The following is a 16796-nucleotide window of genomic DNA, read 5'->3' as shown; positions in this document are numbered from 1 at the left end:
AATAGATGAAGCTGAAATATTAAAAATCTAGGTGGTTAAATATTGGATCCATTTTGACAGCTTTCTCACTGTACTCAACTAAATGCATATTATTTTTTTGGAATATCAAGCCTTCAAACAGATATAAAAAACACATGTCAACATACCAAAATTAGAAAACTGCGCCAAATATTCTAATACTGTTACTACCACAACATTAGATCAGCTGTTTCATGTGACGTCATCCACGTCACAACACGCGAGGTCAAATCACGCGCACCTGTCCAGACGACAAATTCACAGCGGCGGGAAATCACCGACCGTCTATTAGCCTATTTGAATAAAATTGCAGATTTTAACGAAATAAAATTAATTGTACTCATTGCTGACATTTCAAATAAGAGTTGAAGACTTGCAATAGATTATCATACGTTAATAGAGAGTACAGTGTACATAAATAATTTGTAAATCTAATATTAATTTTTGATCTAATATCCATGGCAGAATGTTTGATAACGAGCTATGATATATTCCATTTTCTGAAGAGATTAATAATGTGTATTTGATGATATAAATGCATACGCAATTGGTTATCAATTATCTTCTACAATCACAGCATGTAACATGTACATTAGACTCATGGAAAATACTATTTCAGCAAACCAATCACAGCGCCATTATCACAGTTTCAATGAAAGGAAAAACAAATCGAAATCGAACTTAACAGCACAGCGTATCCATAAGCGGTTAATCCAAATACAAAAAGGTATTGATGTCATCATTGTAGAAGTTATGTTGATGTTTTCAGTAGTTGCATTATGTTTGTATCGCGTGTACCATCGACAGAAACGGGGGCCGAGCTACCACATGTGGAACCGACCTTGACACAATTTGTTTACAATATGGCGTCGACTCACGTTAGATGTCGTGGCCACACTTTTGAAATCTCCTTTTGCGACAAAATGTGAAACAGTTAGGGCAAGTCACTCACACGGTCAGGTAGTTTGAGCAATCACACATGACTCTTAGTTATTTCATATGAAAAAAGTAGTAGTTATTTGTCTGAACGGGCGAGTATGTAGGACAACCTGTAAACAAGAAATCGCGGCACAGATATGATGCGAACGTGCCCTGTCGATCACTTCGTGCTTGGCCATTAAATGTTTAGGTTTTGATCATGAACCTCCTGCCCATAAAATACACTATACCACCGTAATATTCACGATTATAGCTATCTTTCCATATCTTTGATTTGTATATTTTCTGTAAATCAGAATCATAAACAAAAAGACAATCTGCACTGTCGGTTGGTATGTAGCGCCGTGCTAAATCGCCATGACACACAGTCGATAAACATATGCAATACTTGAACAAAAAACTTCCGTGGCCGACTAAACGTTAGTACTCTTACGCCAATAACTGTACAGTGGGGACTAGTAAACCTTTCTGACCAGTCCGATCAGATTTTTTTTTCCAAATTGGCTGTCTGATATAATAATAGTTATTGCATGATAAAAAATTGCCTTCATTCGCAATGGCAGAAAAAGATCGAGAAGCGCGGAAACCACTTTACTAATCTCGCCATATTTTGCAATCCGTAGCACTGCATAAAATATGAGTTACACGATATTAACGTTGAGATGATTAGGGTGATGATGGTTATAAATTCATTCAATGAACGTCATATATGTAATGGAAATATACACTGTCGTTTTCTCATGTGTACCGACCATTCCGCCATTACCGATAGTCGATAAAAATATACAAAACGTGTAAATAAACTTGTTCATAAAGGAGTGAACAGAGTTGTATTTACGTGAATAAGTATACAGTTGGGAAAAATATGTCTTTCTGACCACTCAGGTTTTATTTTTTCTTATGAACAAGGATTTTGTCTGAAAATATTTACGTGTATGTGACATGGGTGCATAATCAAAATTCGCCGTCATTCGCTTGGTGTTCAAACATGGCAGAAAAAGGCGAAGAAGAGCGGTAGCCACTTTACCAATCTCGCCATATTTCGCAATCCGTAGCATTGTATAAAGTATGAGTTACACGATGTTAAAGCTAAGATGATTGGGGTGATGATGGTTATAGTTTTGACTTTGCGCACTCAGTGTTTGATATCAAAATTCACAGTTTAAAAAGGGCATTTTCTCGGGACCATATATGGTCCCCTGGCACTATGCGGGTATGAAAAGTGAGAGACCATATATGGTCCCGTGGCACCAAGAGGGTTAATGACGTCATACATTTGACATCGTCATTTTTGAGAGGGAAGTGTCTAGTGCGTTGTTCCCAATAGATGTAGCTGGGCAACGTAGATAAACGCAATGCCCGAACATCCAAAAGTGAGAGCGATATGACAATCGGTATTGGAAGAAAAGGTATAGATAATCGACGTAAAAATTGTGCGAATCAACGGGAAATACCAAATCCCAAATCCCCCCCCCCCCCGAGCACGACGTTTGCCGAAATCCAAAGTTCTGATAATTACAAACATTATCCCCTAGCCTAAGGGATCTACATTAGGTCTGGAGTAAACAGAGAATCTCACCCTCGTGTCTTTTGATTTCAAATATATCAACACTCGTTGATGAAAGTGGACGAAACTCCGAGGTGAGATTTTATTTATCATCCAACACCATGCTTCCAACTTTTGCATTTTTTAGACAGTAATAAGAATTAAGTGTCTAAAAGACCCGCCCTGACTATAAATAGCCCGCAAGGTGGCGGTGTTTCAGTTTCGAACAGTGACTGACAATGTAAAACACAACCGAGTGTCGGGCGAAGCTTTTTGAAAACCGTACGTAAACAAGATCACCAAAGACCGCCAAACTTCGAGTCCACTTGAATGACAAACCCTGGATACCACAAATGGCTCAATATCTAGATGTAAATCAATAAATTGTCAGTAGGTTTATCATAAAAAATCGAATCGATCGTGTATGGCGCCTGCATCAATCACAGTGGGCGGAGCTAATTTACGGTTGCGCTATAAATAGCAAAGCACATGGTCATCATGGTCATGTGTACATGTGACACATTCAATGCATTTGTGGCTAAAGTGTATTGTGTTGTATAATTTTACGTCAGAACAGCGGCAGAACAACAGTTTCGGTTAATGTAACAGTAACATACATAAGTACAAAATTATCGACAAGATTATTTCAGTTCAATCCGAAAATGACAGATATTTTTTTAGGCTGGGTAATTCTCATTCAACAGTTAGATTCTAGATCTATAACACACAATAATCAGATTATATTTATGAAACAAAATATGACACAGATTTTTCAACTTGTGTCTAGGAAGAGGCCTAATTTGAAGCTCCAGAAGTGGCGCCAACATTTATAGAATATGAATATGTCACGTGTATCAACAATTCACACAAGCAACTGATAAATAAGTAACGAAACATACTAGCAACTGATAAACAAGTAACGAAACATACTAGATGTTTTGACCTACATTAGTCATTAGGCCTATCTAGTTAATATTGTAGTTACGATGAACGAAAACTCCAATACACACATATTCCAAGACAACTTTATTTATGGATTTCACACACGAAACTGAGTTTTGATCATTCGATCTACACTTGTCCCATGTATTTTTCGTTTGGGGGATTTGGATATACATCGCGCACGAGGTTTAAAATACAATCTGGGATACCTTTCCAGTTTCCACACCAATCCTTCAACTGCTGCAACGTTTAATATCCGTTTCTTCAAGTCCGAATATCTAGGATCTCTCCAAACACTTCGTTAATTTAGCTCAGTCCAGAGGTTTTGGCAACGCTGGTTTCGAATCGACGAATTTCTGCAACATGTTGGCCGCAGCGGACCATTCCCTAACTGCGACTGTCCGTGCTGTGTCACGTATGGTTGACAAAAGAAGTGTGAACATACATATACGATATACGGCTTCATCTGGTTCCACAATGAAATATCGCTGTGACATTGATTCACTAATCCAAAGAATCGGTACTGAATTTGTCGGGGGGGGGGGGGGGGGGGGGGGGGGGGGGGCGGTCTCTAAACACCGACCCCCACCCCCGGCTGACTGCGATCGGAATTATGTCATCTTGATGTGGAACTTTCTCCACGATGAAGTCACCAATGTCAGTATCGAAAAGACCAAAGGCTCTCTGATCATCTCGAACAACTCCGCGTCAAATTAAGCGTCACACGAAAATGTTTTGTTGCTCATATTGAAGGCAACTGGACTTACAAGATTCTTGACAGTTGTAAGCGGATGCGCTCGTGGGGCGTGGTTGCTAGGAGATCGCGTTGTCAGAAAGGGGGGAAAAAGTTTTAGAAAGTAATAACATAAATCCGCAGTACGTGCAATCAAAAAGTACCATCTACAGGATGTTTTTTTAAAATAATATTCACGATAACATTTCTTTTCTGAAAATGCAAATTAATTTATTAATTCATCCCAAGGTCGTAACCCTGATCAGGTGGTGGGTATCTGGAAGGAATCTTGTGATGACGCAGTGAATGAGACCGTGTGTATTACATTATTGAATTCAACTGAACAGGAAGATTGTCGATGTATTGACATTATGACAGATGCTCGCGATGGATGGAGAAAAAATGCATCTGAGAGAAACATGGTTGCTCTGGGATTCGAGACAAAACATGTGTTCATGCCGAAGTAGTTTACAAGAGAGGATGATCTGTGTAGCCAGCGACCCGAATAAGCTGGATGAAAATTATGTTGAAATCCATTTTCAAACACATGACAGAATTAATGTGAACAAATATTTACCTGAACATCGTTTCGAAGTATGTGAGGCTGTCCGTATTTTAATATTTTTTTCTGGCCATTCCGACGTGAAAGTTTTCGTGTCTCAAATTTGCTGCCGCTGTGGAAAATTGCACACCGATCTAATAAAAGAAATACTAGATCTACCATCACACCGTCATAAAAGAAACATGTCAACTTTATCTTTCTTCAGATGTTTATTAAAAAAATTGTTACGAAGCAAAGCGAGTCGATCTTCATCATAAATTAATTCATAGACTAAATTCTAGTACTAATTATTGTTTAAACTTTTTTTTTTAAATGTCATAAAATACCTGCCACAGTTATTGAAAGACATGTTTTGAAAAGTAATTTATCATTTAACTAAAGCATTTATCCATGACATAAGCTTATGACATAAAAACATGTATGTCATACACCAATGACATAAGTATGCAAATTAGATATGCAAATTAGATAACCGGAAGTGGGACTTTTTTCGCCGGTGCACGTGAGTAGGTGTTTACAAACAACATGGATACCTTTGATGTTGGAGACAATGTTTTAATAGATCAAAGGGGAAGTGCTACCGTGATATCCGTGTTGACAAATGGATATTACAGGTTACAGGTTGATGGGACTTTTTTTTCTCAGCGAAGGAATATGCCATAAAGGAGTTAAGAGGTTGTTTATTTTGGTTTACACGGCTATGGAAAACATGTATCACTACGCACGATCTATACGTAAGATTTCGACAAGTTGCTGATGTTATTGTTAATGCAATTATTCCTTAATAGGGAAGCAAAAATGATAAATAGAATTCATCACTCGTGTTTTTTTAATATGGGAAATATCAACCTCGTCCCGTTAATCGGTATTTGCCTCGCCAAAGGCTCGTCAAATACCGATTAACTAAGACTCGGTTGATATTTCCCATATTAAAAAAAACTCGTGATGAATCCTCTATATATTTTATTTCGTCCGCCCGCTCTCTGGTCAGTTGAGGCTTGAGGGGAGAAACACATATGGATGGCCTTATGCAAATGACACTTGCATGCCAATCAACGGGGAATCTGGGTCACTGGAATACGCCATGCTTCACAGATTGAGTTACTTCGGCACGAGGAGCTTTCGGACAAGTGTGAATTTGCCAAAACACATTGCTACTGGGCAATGAAAACATACACGGAAACGAAAAAAACTACTTTCATCACTTGAAAATATTTTTGACCATTACCAGGTATTTTTTACACATCGTTGTCATCCAGATTCCAGATGAAGGCAAGACGAACACAACGAAGAACAACACTGTTGAAATCACCGATTGCCGTATATATTGTGAGAGTGAGTGAGTGAGTATGGTTTTACGCCGCTTTAGCAATATTCCAGCAATATCACGGCGGGGGACACCAGAAATGGGCTTCACACATTGTACCCATGTCGGGAATCGAACTCGGGTCTTCGGCGTGACGATTGAACGTTTTAACCACTAGGCTACCCGACCGCCCCATATGATGTGAGAAATACTATTCATAAACTGCATATATACCGTACACCACGGCATAACGATTGGTGCCGTGATACATATTATGTAATAGTTTCCAGAATTGGTTCCTGTTTTGATCCGTGTCATTGTGAATATATCCTATAACTACCATTCTTTCTTCTCCTCACTGACCGCCTCCGTGGTCTAGTGGTAGAGCGTCCGCCCGGAGGGGTTGTTCCCATTTTGCCTTCAAACAACAATTTATGGTCTGGTGACTGTTATTTCATGCATGAGTAATATGTTTACCCCCTTCAGATATAAATGGAATCTCCCTTAGTGTTTTTCTTTCCTATTTTTATTCATAGCAACTGATAATACAATACAATACAATAATAAAAACATATCTGAGTTTATTGAAGCTTCAATAAGTGACCTACTGCGTCCAGTAACTGAAAAGGCGATCTTCTTAAACTTTCAAGTTGCTGTCTCAGTCGGTTGAGACGTTGGTCAAGATCTCTGCATGTAAGCTCGTGAGCGTGGCCGAGTTGTTGCACCATGGTCAATCTGAAGGCGAGTGATCTTGTTGGTGGATTCAATCTTCTTGATAGCTGTTATGAATTCATAAATGTTCGAATGGTGCTTTCTCACAAGTTTTTTTCAGACCATTATGGAAGCCTTCCAGGTGATTGTTTGTTAGGGACCGATGTTGTTGTGTTGATTCCAGAGACGTGGTGGAAATCTTGCATCAAAGTCATCCCAGGTGCTGATGACGTAGTCGTTGAACTGGGTGATGCCCAGACATCTTGCACTTGGTCGAGGGGGAGGAGCGGAAGATCTGCTACTCTACGGTCACGTGACTGGACTGCTGGAATTGTCTTGTAGGAGTGAGTGAGTGAGTTAAAATTTTAAGTCACATCGGCAATATTTCAGCCATATCGTGACTATCAATAGTTAAGCATAATCAATACAATTGAACTTATATAAAAACATGCCAACGAAGGACAGTAAAATTACTAGACTTATCACAGAAAAAGTTATAAAACTAGTACGGAAGCATTAAAAAGAATAGCACTATATATAACGATACAAGATAAAAACGGGCTATAGATCGCCAGCAATTGAAGGTAGATCACCATACTAGGGACCATGGGGGACTTACAGTACTTTTGCTTCCTGCATGGACCCCAGCAGGATTTACATCATCCCTTCATGTGTTGGTGATTATTGGCAGAGTTAGCCTAACACATTAAAATGACACATATTCTACGATTAAAAACGTGGTAGTTTTAAATTTACTTTGAAAGATGTGAAACTTACGTATCCTCTCAGGGGGACAATAATTTTACAGAATCCTAACCCCCTTCGAGGATACAGCCACTAACAATCGCAGTTGTTAATTTAATCTACCAAATTTAAAACTGTATGCAAACCATATCAATCAAAAATTTTCATACAATTCAATATCCTTTATAAAACCTATAATTAAACGAGAATTAATACTGGTAAAAAGATCCTTTAAAGAAGATGATTTGAAATATTGTTCCTTGTGATAGAAAAATCAATACAGTCAAGCAGGACATACTTGACCGTGATTCGTTCATCACAAGGGATACAAAATGGAGGATCCTCGCATTTCAATAAATATTCGTGAGTATATCTACTATGGCCAATACGACATCGTCGCATAATGACCTCTTCAAATCTGGACTGACAGCCCAAGTAGGTGTAACCGATATGTGGTTTAATTTCATATTTGTCAATTATGTTGAGCTTACAGGCAATAAATGTAATTTATGGTATTTATTAAAAGTCTCATGTAAAGATGAAGTAAGTACGAAAGTAAATTATAATATTCAATAATATATTGCATTAAGATACAATGATTACAAGATACAAATGTAATCCTAAAGTCTGTATTCCACATTCAGAGTCAGGAGAAAACCTGATTAAATAAAGGGAAGAAGCTTGCCCTTACATATGTATAGGATAACACACGTCCGAGGGTTGTTATGATATTTAAAACCCGCAGGAGGGAAAGGGTTTTAAATATCATAACAACCTGAGGGAAAGTGTTTTATCTTACTTATAAACCGAAAAAAGAAACTTAAAACAACATATATCAACATTTTTATGTTCCGAACATACTTTCCATGAACCTTAGGAAACGGGCGTAAAATATCTGTTGTTGGCGTACGGATCTTGAAAAGGACATTCTAAAAACCTAGCTTATGTAGCCTTGTGGTACACTCACTGGGCTACAGATATGAAGGTTGAGAGTTCGATCCCCGGGAATATAAATAAATCATTTGTCATTTGATTTTACATTTCATTACATGTTACAATCTGAACGGAAGTTATATTTAGGACTAAATAAAACGCGAACTCTTTGGTGTTAGTAAATATACTGAGTGAAGCGGCATGGGTTGAGATAAAATTTTTGAGTGGGTTATCGATCTGAATTACAGAATCACAGAACAAAATATGGCGCTGTATGTACTCAAGTAGTTCGTTTACACAGTATTACTTCACTCGAACATATGACAGGCATTCAAAGCATATAAGCACGGCAACTTGGTAAGCTAACATGAGGTGGGCATCCCAAAAGAAAACAAAGCAATCTTTGCAAGGCTTTCGCTCTACATCGCACGTCACCATTATGACGTCATATTGCTCATTGTGACGCAAAAAATATGACGTCACAGTCGTATATAGAAAAACACCAAAATTTCAAGCTCACTGTTGTCTCCAAAACTTAAATACTTTCCCTTTGTTGATTTCTGTCGTGTTTTTCTGCACGAAATGTATTGCCACACATCCTTTGAATAATGTAGTAACCGCAACTGTGCATTTCGTAACCTGTAATTGTAGATATAATTATTTAAATATGCCTACCGACAATGACTGAAAATAGTACTATTCTATGAATATTAGCTTCCACGGTGATGCGGCCGTCAAACCAGCTGTTCAGAGGGGGTTTATTGTGATTTAATAGCCTCTGATTGACCAATCACAATCGAGTAAATTCCAAATTCATGGTAGAATAATAAAATACCCAGGACGTTGTATAAAATCCCTGGGATATCATAGCACATTATATAGCAAATATAATTTGAATATCCTATAAAATCCCGGGGATATTACAACGTCCCTGTTCATGAGATTTGACCCGACTGGAGAACCATACGATGACGTCACCGGAGGTTGATAAGTAAATCTAAAGGCTGTAGAGAGCCAGGAGGAAACCTGATTAAATAAAGGGAAGAAGCTTGCCCTTACATATATGTAGAAACATCATCTAAATATGATTTTATATGCAATGTTATGATACTGTAGCTATCTACACGAACTGTTAAAAAATGGGCATAAGGTCACGGAGACGAAGGCTATAGATACTAGACCATATTCGATAAATTATGTTTTAGATGATAAATAGAGTATTTGTCAATTATGTTGAGCTTACAGGCAATAAATGTAATTTATGGTAAATATAAAACGTCTCATGTAAAACATGAAGTAAGTACGATAGTAAATAATTATATTCAATAATATATTGCATTAAGATACAATGATAACAAGATACATATGTAATCCTTAAGTCTGTATTCCACATTCAGAGTCAGGAGGAAACCTGTTAAATAAAGGGAAGAAGCTTGCCCTTACATATATGTAGAAACATCGATCCAAATAGGATTTTATTTGCAAATGTTACGACACTGTAGCTATCTAAACGAACTATTAAAAAATGGGCATAAGGTCACGGAGACGAAGGCTATAGATACTAAACCATATTCGATAAATTATGTTTTATATGATAAATAGAGGTTATCACGCGAGTGTGTTTGAGGATGGTAAATATCCTGTATTAGGAATAAACAATGTATTTAGCGAGCCTTGGCGATCAAAGGTTTATCTCAAGTGTTTCCATGTAATGTAGGTACTCGCCAAGGTTGTGTCTTAAGCCCACAAATGTTCTTAATTTTTTATTTATAATTTGTCCACATTATTTGAGGAATTAGGTGGTAAAGGTATTCATATTTCTCCTGATATAGATCATTTATGTGCTCTTCTTTTTGCTGATGATGTTTCTGCTGTCTCGGATAGTTGTGCCCAGCTTCAAAAGAAAATTAATGCTTTGGAAATATTTTGTAATAAAACAGGCATGCAAATTAACTTAAAAAAAGTAATTGTATTTAGGCAAGGTGGCCATCTTCGCAGTTATGAAAAGTGGTTTTATCATAGTGAACCTATTGAAACTGTTTCAAGTTATAGATATCTTGGCTGAATGTTTACACCTAAGCTTGCATGGAGTAAGGCACAAACTACTCTAGCATCGCAAGCCACCAAAGCATTTTAGCCACATATCTTTTCACAGGAAAATTGGTAATATTACTTGTACAGATCTGTTTAATGTTTTTGACTCTATGGTCAGCCCCATCTTAACCTATGGCTCTGAAATTTGGGGTACTTGCTATTGTAAAAAAATCGATTCTGTCCAAATCGCCTCTTGTAAGCATTATTAAAAGTAAACAAATCAATCTGCTCAAATCTGGTTTTAGGGGAATGTGGGAGGTTTCCTTTACAACTCACTTACATGACTAAAGTAATTAAATATTGGTGCAGGCTCTTACATCTTCAACCCAACAGATAACCTTCTCAATGCTATTTAAGGCTTAAATCTTTAGATGATGTTGGGGGGGGGGGGGGGGGGGGGGTAACTTGGGCGACTAAAGTTAGAAATATTTTATTCCAACTTGGGTTTGGTTTTGTATGGCTCAATCAAGAGGTGGGTGACTCTAAAGCTTTTATTCTCCATTTTAAGCAAAGGCTCAAAGATAATTTACAGCAATTCTGGAGTGCTTCTGTAAAATCTTCTCCAAAATGTGATCTTTATAAGCATTTTAAATCCATGTTGAATGTTGAAAGGTACTTGTCATGTCCACTCCCTACCCATTTAAGAATTATTTTTACTAAATTCAGATTTTAAAATAGCTTTAGAAACTGGCAGATATAGTAAAACAGACCGTTCACTCAGATTCTGTAACTATTGTGGTAGTAAGGGAGTTAATGTCATTGAGGATGAATTTCATGTACTCTTTAATTGTAATTTATATTCTGCCCTAAGACAAAAATACTTTGTTAATCTTCCAATGCCTACTCATTACAGTTAATTCTCATGTAATAAATATCCTTAGTAATTATAATGAGCAAACATTATTTCTAGTTTGTAAATTCTTATACTATGCTCACAAAATAATTAATAATAAATTCTGTGCCCTGTAAATGTCATGCTGACATGTCTGTATTTTGGGCCATTGGCATTTTACTGAACAAACATGTCTGTCTGTCTGTCTGTCTGTCTGTCTGTCTGTCTGAATTGCTACACTTATATACCATATGTACCAATGTTACATTTATGTCGACTGAATTGAAAAAAAAGACAAAAAAAAGACAAAACAACATTTCATGACATAATAAAATCAAATTTGTGTTATAAATTCTTTCTTTGGTATCATAAATGAATTATTGATATCATGTAAGGAATAAATAGTAAAATGGCGCTTTATATATTGTATTGAGTAACGCGATTGCATCACGGTTATTGTGTTAATTGCTAGTCTATCATTACTTTCATCATGAACAAGTGTTTAAAAAATGGCAAATAATTAACCAAGGAAATAATACTAACCCAACCTGCGTTTATCTATCTCTCTGTCATAATTATCGTTAACATGTGTCTTCTTTTAAGTGTATATACTTATAATATACATCGTACTGATTAAGGAATGACACACCATCGTAACATACATGTACTCTATATACATGTAGCACGCCGGTACTTATATTCTATAGCACAGAAAATCGTTACCCCAAATTACTGTGTAACGGTTCAACTGTTGTTTTCAACAACAGCAACAACAACAACAAACGTATATTTCCCTTCAAGGTCATAGCTATGACATAATGAAAGTACACATGGAGATTTATGGTGACACACCGCATGAGGCAGACGTGCGTCAACTATACGTTTAACGGCAACAAACTCATACATTTAATTAAACATGTTGAGTATTTATTTTACAAACTGTGCTAGTTCAGATGTACCACGTGTGTGTCAGGTGTGTTTCAGATGTACCACGTGTGTGTTTCAGGTTTGTTTCAGATGTACCACGTGTGTTTCAGGTGTGTTTCAGATGTACCACATGTGTTTCAGGTGTGTTTCAAATGTACCACATGTGTTTCAGGTGTGTTTCAGATGTACCACATGTGTTTCAGGTGTGTTTCAAATGTACCACGTGTGTGTTTCAGGTGTGTTTCAGATGTACCACATGTGTTTAAGGTGTGTTTCAGATGTACCACGTGTGTTTCAGGTGTGTTTCAGATGTACCATATGTGTGTTTCAGGTGTGTTTCAGATGTACCACATGTGTTACAGGTGTGTTTCAGATGTACCATGTGTGTGTTTCAGGTGTGTTTCAGATGTACCACATGTGTTTAAGGTGTGTTTCAGATGTACCACGTGTGTGTTAGGTGTGTTTCAGATGTACCACGTGTGTTTCAGGTGTGTTTCAGATGTACCACATGTGTTTAAGGTGTGTTTCAGATGTACCACATTTGTTTAAGGTGTGTTTCAGATGTACCACGTGTGTTTCAGGTGTGTTTCAGATGTACCAAGTGTGTGTCGTGTGTTTCAGATGTACCACGTGTGTTTCAGGTTTGTTTCAGATGTACTACGTGAGTTTTAGGTGTGTTTCAGATGTACCACATGTGTTTCAGGTGTGTTTCAGATGTACCACATGTGTGTCAGGTGTGTTTCAGATGTACCACGTGTGTAGTGCAAGTGTGTTGATTGTGCTTGTAACGGCTTTCACTGTCAACGTAATAGCAGGTATAAACATGTTGATAAACCTGATCAAAATAACTGACCCTTCTAAATGTGCACTTGATAAGAAACATGGGTCACACACAACTCCTGTACTGGTGGATCTGGCCGATGAAACACAGCGTGAGTTAGGTAAGTTGTGTAATTCAGAAAGAAGCAGTACACTGTGAAAAAAATGTTTAGATCCTAAACACAAACATACGCGCGTTCCTTGTCCCAGAATATGACGTGTGAAAAAATACGAAATCTTCTATACATTTAGTTTTTTATCGGTTAAGGGGGACATAGATGTATTGGGGGTCACAAAAAACTATGAGGATCTGTCGTAGTAATCAGATCTACTTTCATTGTCAACGTCCGTTTCCTGCTTGATAGAAATACTATAAGTCACACAACAACAACACTTTTATGAACACAACACTTTTGAAACCTCGGTGGGATTCGAACCTTCAAGGTCTTGATTTGTCAATTTCAGAAAAAGAAGTACAAATTCTAGTACTTCGGGGATTCGAACCCACGCCTCCCGGAGAAATTGTATAAGGCACCTAATCGCCAGCACTCAAAGTCAGACCCACTCAGATGCCTTATTACTCTGAGAAAAGTGGTTTCGAATCCCTGGCGTACTAGAATTTGTACTTTACTAAGAAAGTGTAATTCCAAATATAAAACATGTTACATTTGACCACTTCCTAAAAGGCATTGTGTTGTCATAGCTTTTGGCCATGGGAGCTGTGACAATTTACACTAAGGGTACACAAAGTACGTGATCTAGACTACCAGTTGCCAGACTTGCGTTATTGTGGAAGCCTCGATGACTGAGTGGGTTAGATCGCTGACTTTGTTGGCGATTAGGTGCCTTCCCCAGAAGTAAATCGTGAAGATCCGGGTTAGAATATGTCTTCAGCAACCCATGCTTGTCGTAAGAAGCCACTAACGAGATGCTTGTCATGATCAACCAATTGCGTAGATCGACGTTCATGATGACAATCACTGTATTGTCTGGTCCAGAATCGATTATTTGCAGACTGCTGCGCTGAGCGCGGTGTTATAAAACAAACAAAACTCTGAGAAGTGTGGGTTCCAATCAAGGAATTGGATTAGACTTTTACTAGAATTTGTACTTTAATAAGTGTAAACCCAAATATAACATATGTTACATCAAGTTTGACCATTTTCCAAAAGACATTGTGTATTCACATGTTTGACTTAATGCCTTTGACATGTACTTCATTCAAATATGTCTCATTGGTAATCCGTATCACAATACGTCTCCAGCAACCGGCGCGACTTAATCGGTCATGCGGTCAGGCTAGGTGATTTGATTGACAGCGTGGGACGTTCTTTACAATATCGATCACTGGTCTGTCTGGTCAAGGCTCGATTATTTGCACGCCCCCTTGAATGTTGCTGAGTGCGGCGTCAAACAATCAAACAAACAAGCAAGCAAATAGCATGAAACATTCCTGTGACGTGAACATCGGCGTTGAATGACCACCACATCGCTCATCTTTTTCATCCATATCTTATACTAAGACTTTCCCAGCTTCAATGTGTACCTAACCAAATCTCATATACTTCCTGACAGAGTACTAACACCATCGTCATGCTCTTCCTGTCTGTGACTGTGACGCTGCTGGTCTCGGCGTCAGTGACAGCCGTCTCTGAGTTGAAGATCCTTGGTCTGCGTTGTTCCCAGACCGGTACAGTCGTCTCCTACAAGGCCATGGGAGTTCCTTCCAGTGTCACGGTGGACCAGTACTGGAGCGGAAAGCAGGTAACCAATAGCAACGCGGTGGTATACTCCAAAGGGTGATGATCATGCAATTTGAAGTTGCTTTCTCCACGCAACTTGTGAAGTGTTTTGATATGTGCATAATATTGGGTGTTTTTTTTGTTGTTAAACGCCGCACTCAGCAATATATTCAAGCTATATGACGGTGGTCTGTAAATAATCGAGTCTGGACATGACAATCAAGTGATTGACATCATGAACATCGATCCACTCAATTGGGATCGATGACATGCATCAACCAAGTCAGCGAGCCTAGCCACCCGATCCCGTTGGTCGCCTTTTACGGCAAGCATGTGTTGCTGAAGACCTATTCTACCCCGGATCTTTTTAATGGTGTGAGAAAAACTTAGATGACACTGTTAAGAATCTTCCTTTTTAATAATCTTCAAAAAACATTTCCGTTTGATATACATGTAAACGTAATTGTTTCTATGATGACATTATAAAGCATTTATGAAATTATAGAGACACCGAATTTTCTTCAGGTTTGTTTGTGTGTTGTGCGTCTGTGTTTGACGCCGAAGTCACCAACATTTCAGCTCTGTGACGGAAACCCGTAACTGATGGAATCCTTTGATTGGTATTGTGTGCATCGACCCATGCAATTGGGATGCGATGGTATCACTCACTCACTCACCATCCCACCCATCCACTCACTCACTCACTCACTCACTCACCATCCCATCCACCCACCCATCCACTCACTCACTCACCATCCCATCCACTCACTCACTCACTCACCATCCCATCCACCCACCCACCCACCCATCCACTCACTCACTCACTCACTCACCATCCCATCCACTCACTCACTCACTCACCATCCCACCCACCCATCCACCCACCCATCCACTCACTCACTCACTCACTCACCATCCCATCCACTCACTCACTCACTCACCATCCCATCCACCCACCCACCCACCCATCCACTCAGTCACTCACTCACTCACCATCCCACCCACCCATCCACCGATCCACCCACCAATCCACTCACTCACTCACTCACTCACTCACCATCCCATCCACCCACCCACCCATCCACTCACTCACTCACTCACTCACTCACTCACTCACTCACCATCCCATCCACCCATCCACCCACCAATCCACTCACTCACTCACTCACTCACTCACCATCCCACCCACCCATCCACCCACCCATCCACTCACTCACTCACTCACTCACTCACCATCCCATCCACCCACCCACCCACCCATCCACTCACTCACTCACTCACTCACCATCCCATCCACCCACCCACCCATCCACTCACTCACTCACTCACTCACCATCCCACCCACCCATCCACTCACTCACTCACCATCCCACCCACCCATCCACTCACTCACTCACTCACCATCCCATCCACCCACCCACCCACCCATCCACTCAGTCACTCACTCACTCACCATCCCACCCACCCATCCACCGATCCACCCACCCATCCACTCACTCACTCACTCACTCACCATCCCCTCCACCCATCCACTCACTCACACACTCACTCACCATCCCAAACACCCACCCACCCACCCACCCATCCACTCATTCACTCACTCACTCTCTCACTCACCATCCCACCCACCCATTACCCCCCCCACTCACTCACTCACTATCCCACCCACCCATCCCACTCACTCACTCACTCACTCACTCACTCACTCACCCAGGCAAGCGGCGTGTCCTTGCTGTGCAACTGGTTCAGTATCTCCAGCCTTGGTGGAACCGGAGACCTGTATGAGTGCATCCTCCTTGGCGACAGTCACGGCATCTTCTCAGTCAGCATCAGCAACGGCACCAAGTGCCACACATCTTACGACTCCGTGACCTTCGACGACTGCTTGCAGCCAAAGTATGCATGTCCTATCTGAACAACACTGACAATAAACCAAGTTTGGGCGTGA

The 16796-nt window shown here is 39.5% G+C and overlaps 1 long non-coding RNA gene across 1 annotated transcript; it reads left to right on the top strand.

Annotated features, from left to right (window-relative positions):
- Positions 1-13172: 13172 nt before the first annotated feature.
- On the top strand, positions 13173-16796 carry LOC139477168 (uncharacterized). Its single transcript, XR_011654142.1, has 3 exons — positions 13173-13228; positions 14682-14870; positions 16563-16796. It is a non-coding gene; the product is annotated as an uncharacterized lncRNA (long non-coding RNA).

The sequence above is a fragment of the Haliotis cracherodii genome, unplaced genomic scaffold, assembly GCF_022045235.1.
Source record: "Haliotis cracherodii isolate W230 unplaced genomic scaffold, xgHalCrac1.p SCAF_31, whole genome shotgun sequence".
NCBI lineage: Eukaryota > Metazoa > Mollusca > Gastropoda > Lepetellida > Haliotidae > Haliotis > Haliotis cracherodii.
This window is presented reverse-complemented; position numbering and strand designations above follow the sequence as displayed.